Here is a 5,494-nt window from a genome sequence, read left to right on the forward strand (position 1 = left end):
ACAAAAACTCAGGGCCAGATGTCTTCAAAAACAAATTCTATCAAACATTTAGATAAGAGTTAACACCTATCTTTCTGAAAATATTCCAAAATACTGCAGATGAAGGAACACTTTGATGCTCATTCTATGAGATGACCATCACTTGGACCAAAGCCAGAGAAAAATATCACAAAGAATAAAATTACAGGCCAATATCACTGATGAACATAGACACAAAAATCCTCAACAAATTATTAGCAAACTGAAACCAGCAACACATTAAAAGGATCATAGTCCATAGTGAAAGTGAAAGTCACTCAGTCGTGTCCGACTCTTTGTGACCCCATGAACTATACAGTCCATGGAATTCTCCAGGCCAGAATACTGGAGTGGGTAGCCTTTCCCTTCTCCAGGGGGTCCTCCCAAGCCAGGGATCGAACCCAGGTCTCCCACATTGCAGGCAGATTCTTTACCAGCTGAGCCACAAGGGAAGCCCATAGTCCTAGTCCATAGTCAAGTGTGATTTACCCCAGAGATGCAAGGATTCTTAAGTATGTGTAAATCAATCAATGTGATACACCACATTAACAACCTATAGGATAAATTCCACAAGATCATTTCAGTAAATGCAGAAAAAGCTTTTGACAAAATTCAACACTCATTTATGATATAAAAAAAAATTACTCTCCAGAAAGTGGGCACAGAGGGAACTTACCTCAATATAATAAAGGCAATATGAAAAACCCACAGCAAACATCATTCTCAATGGTGAAAAACAGAAAGCATCTCCTCTAAGACTAGACAAGGATGTCCACTCTCACCACTTTATTCAACATTGTTTTGGAAGTCCTAGCCATAGCAATCAGAGAAGAAAAAGAAATGAAAGTAATCTAAATTGGAAAAGAAGTAAAATTGTCACTGTTTGCAGATGACATGATACTATACAAAGAAAATCCTAAAAATGCTGTCAGAAAACTACTAGAGCTCATCAATGAATTTGGTAAAGTTGCCAGATGCAAAATCTATTCACAGAACTCTCTTGCACACCTATACACTAACAACAAAAGATCAAAAAGAGAAATTAAGAAAACAATCCCATTTACCATAACAGGAAAAACAATAAATTACCTAGGAATAAACCTACCTCAGGAGGCAAAAGACTTGTACTCAGAAAATTATCAGATACCAATGAAAGAAGGCAATGGCACCCCACTCCAGTACTTTTGCCTAGAAAATCCCATGGACGGAGGAGCCTGGTGGGCTGCAGTCCATGGAGTCGCTAAGAGTCGGACACGACTGAGCGACTTCACTTTCACTTATCACTTTCATGCATTGGAGAAGGAAATGGCAACCCACTCCAGTGTTCTTGCCTGGAGAATCCCAGGGATGGGGAAGCCTGGTAGGGTGCCGTCTATGGGGTCGCACAGAGTCGGACACAACTGAAGCGACTTAGCAGCAGCAGCAGCAATGAAAGAAGTCAAAGATGATGTCCATCAATGGAGGAATGGATAAAGAAGATGCGGCACATGTATACCATGGAATATACTCAGCCACAAAAAAAAGAAGAAAATAATACCATTTTCAGAAACATGGATGGACATAGAGACTGCTATACTGAGTGAAGTAAGTCAGACAAAGACAAATATATGATATCAATTATATGTGGAATCTTAAAAATGGTACAAATGAACCTATTTACAAAACAGAAATTGAGTCATAGATGTAGAAAACAAACTTATGATTACCAAGGGGGTAAGGGGGGGTGGTGAAGGGATAAATTGGAATATAAGGATTGACATATACATACTACTCTACATAAAAGACAACTAATAATAACCTACTGTATAGCACAGGGAATTCTATCTGGTACTCTGTAAGATGATGCTGTGAAAGTGCTGCCCTCAATATGTTAGTAAATTTGGAAAACTCAACAGTGGCCACAGGACTGGAAAAGGTCAGTTTTCATTCCAATCCCAAAGAAGCAATGCCAAAGAATGCTCAAACTATCGCACAATTGCACTCATCTTACACGCTAGTAAAGTAATGCTCAAAATTCTCCAAGCCAGGCTTCAGCAATACATGAACCGTGAACTTCCAGATGTTCAAGCTGGTTTTAGAAAAGGCAGAAGAACCAGAGATCAAATTGCCAACATCCGCTGGATCATGGAAAAAGCAAGAGAGTTCCAGAAAAACATCTATTTCTGCTTTATTGACCATGTTAAAGCCTTTGCCTGTGTGGATCACAATAACCTATGGAAAATTCTGAAAGAGATGGGAATACCAGACTACCTGACCTGCCTCTTGAGAAACCTATATGCAGGTCAGAAAGCAACAGTTAGAACTGGACATGAAACAACATACTGGTTCCAAATAGGAAAAGGAGTACATCAAGGCTGTATATTGTCACCCTGCTTATTTAACTTATATGCAGAGTACATCATGAGAAACACTGGGCTGGAAGAAGCACAAGCTGGAATCAAGATTGCTGGGAGAAATATCAATAACCTCAGATATGCAGCTGACATTACCTTTATGGCAGAAAGTGAAGAGGAACTAAAAAGCCTCTTGATGAAAGTGAAAGAGGAGAGTGAAAAAGTTGGCTTAAAGCTCAATTCAGGAAACTAAGATCATGGCATCTGGTCCCATCACTTCATGGGAAATAGATGGGGAAACAGTAGAAACAGTGTCAGAGTACGTTTTTTTGGGCTCCAAAATCACTGCAGATGGTGATTGTAGCCATGAAATTAAAAGACGCTTACTCCTTAGAAGGAAAGTTATGACCAACCTAGATAGCCCAATAAAAAGCAGAGATATTACTTTGTCAACAAAGGTCCGTCTAGTCAAGGTTTATGGTTTTTCCAGTGGTCATGTATGGATGTGAGAGTTGGACTGTGAAGAAAGCCGAGTGCCGAAGAATTGATGCTTTTTTTGTTTGTTTGTTTATAGCAGCTTTATTCATAATTGCCAAAACTTGGAAGTAACCAAGGTGGCCTTCAAGATATGAATGGATATACTACGGTACATCCAGATAAAGGAGTATCCAGCATGAAGTCAAAAACTGCTGAAAAATGTATTAACTAAAACAAAACCAAATTACATTCTATCAATACATAGCTAGTAACAGTCACTTTCAGGTAAACCTTAAGTACAGAATACAGACATTCCCATCTGTACTTAAGGCATCAGGCCACACTGAGGATGGTGAGAACAGAGTATAGCAGTCATTGGGATGTGAATCACTTTAATTGTGGGCTCTCCACCATTTATCCTTTTTCCCCTGATTACTAGTAAGGAGATTGAATCAATAATCAAAAACTTCTCATCAAGCAAAAGTCCAAGACCAGATGACTTCAGTGGTGAATTCTAACTTTTTAAAAATTGAGGTAAAACCATATAAAACATTATGTTACAAATGTACAGGGCTTCCCAGATGGCACAGTGGTAAAGAATCCTCCTGACAATGCAGGAGATGCAGGTTTGATCCCTGGGTCAGGAAGTTTCCCCTGGAGAAGGAAATGGCAAGTCCTCCACCAGTATTCTTGCCTGGAAAATTCCATGGACAGCAAAGCCCGGCAGACTGAAGTCCATGAGTTCCCAAAGAATCGAGCACAACTGAACGGCTGAGTAATTGAGCACACCCACGCACATACCCACTACAGATATACAACATAGTTATTCGATATTTGATACTACAAAAATCTAGTTACCATGATTACCATAAAATTACCCTCTTCACCCATTTCTCCACCTCCCATTCCTTCCCTGCTGGTAATCACTTATTCTTTTTTAAAACGTGGTCCATTTGAAAGCAATGATGTTGATGTATCCAAACCAGGTTTCTTCCTCCTCCCCATTGTGATTAATCTTTTCATAATCTTCTTATTCCTCTTAGCGCATTCAGGGCATAACAGGTTGTCTTCCAGGTCTGGGGGTGCAAAAGTGCAGGCAGGTAACAGGAAGAGGGAGGTCATCCTCCTGGGGGTGTCAGGCACCCAGGTCTGACCTGCTTGGAACTGCAGGCGAACCCAACCTTCTGTGTCTGCCAAGAGTGGTCTGCCATGGACCACACACCACCGAACACCTGAGGCTTGTGGCAGAAAGGATTCAGAGGCACGAAGGGCACGTGAATTCACAGCCTTTGGTTGAACAGCCCTTGACGCAATTCTTGACCATGCTGCCAGCATGGCTACCTGAGGTGAAGTTACCACCTCAACCATTTTAGTCCTTTCCTCACTCTCACTCATCTTCCTTTTCTGTACACTTCCCCTCTTGGTCACCATGCTGTGCTTCCTTGAACATGAGTGCATTCGGGCCTCCCGTGGTGATTTAGGAATATACTGACCTTTTTCAGGAAAAGCATGGTCTTGGAGTCGCCGATAAACTTCTATTTTCTGGCCATCAGTACTCAGCTTAAGTTGTTGGCACCAGTTCCGCAAAGTGCCCCGACTCACATCGTTAATCGGAGGCAATGTGGTCAGCAAGGGACAAAATGATCTTCTAAAGCTAGAACTTGGACAATCTTCCTCAAGCTCATTTGTTTGAGGAAGAGGAACTTGATTATTTGTATTCAGTGTCTCCTCTTTGACTTCTGAAGTTGAGGAAACACCTGGTTCCACTTGATGGTCTTCAATAATTTCCTCATTAACTGGATACAATGTAAGAATCACATTTTCTTCATCTAAAGGCCCTTCAAAGAAATTCTTTCCATAATTTGAGTATGCCATTTCAAGGAATGCTCAGACAAAGGCAGAGCCACAATGCTCAATCTCTGCAGTTTAATCCTCTGAACCTGAGGGTTTCTAGTCCAGTTTCTCCTTCCTTTTGTAAGCAAATGTCCCCTACTTCCAGAATTGATGCTTTTGAACTGTGGTGTTGGAGAAGACTCTTGAGAGTCCCTTGGACTGCAAAGAGATCCAACCAGTCCATCCTAAAGGAGACCAGTCCTGGGTGTTCATTGGAAGGACTGATGCTGAGGCTGAAACTCCAGTACTTTGGCCACCTCATGTGAAGAGTTGACTCCTTGGAAAAGACCTTGGTGCTGGGAGGGATTGGGGGCAGGAGGAGAAGGTGACAACAGAGGATGAGATGGCTTAATGGCATCACCGACTCGATGGGCATGAGTTTGAGTGAACTTCAGGAGTTGGTGATGGACAGGGAGGCCTGGCATGCTGCAGTCCATGGGGCTGCAAAGAGTCAGACACGACTGAGTGACTGAACTGAACAGTCCCTTATAGAAAGAGTGGTGGAAGCCAAGGCCACAGAGTAAATGTGACCACTTCACTTCCTTGGTAGTGGGTGGGCTTCTTGTTAATTTGACATCCTCTTTCATGTCTCTGTAGTGTTACCTCTGCTGCTTCCCTCTTTGGAGTTACGTTCAACCCCCACTCTGCTCCCCTTGGAGAAAGTCTGACCATCTCCTCTGCGCAAGAAGGCCTTTCCTGATGGGTCCTCTAATATGCAGGTGGAGTTAGGCACTCTCTCATCTGTGTCCCCATTGTTCTTGTGCAGGCCCTAG

At 42.1% G+C, this 5,494-nt stretch overlaps 1 pseudogene; it reads right to left on the bottom strand.

The window, feature by feature from the left end:
* Positions 1 to 3,755: 3,755 nt before the first annotated feature.
* Positions 3,756 to 4,703, bottom strand: LOC105005112 (annotated as a pseudogene).
* Between the last annotated feature and the right edge of the window lie 791 nt (positions 4,704 to 5,494).

The sequence above is a fragment of the Bison bison genome, unplaced genomic scaffold, assembly GCF_000754665.1.
Source record: "Bison bison bison isolate TAMUID 2011002044 unplaced genomic scaffold, Bison_UMD1.0 scf7180017864486, whole genome shotgun sequence".
NCBI lineage: Eukaryota > Metazoa > Chordata > Mammalia > Artiodactyla > Bovidae > Bison > Bison bison.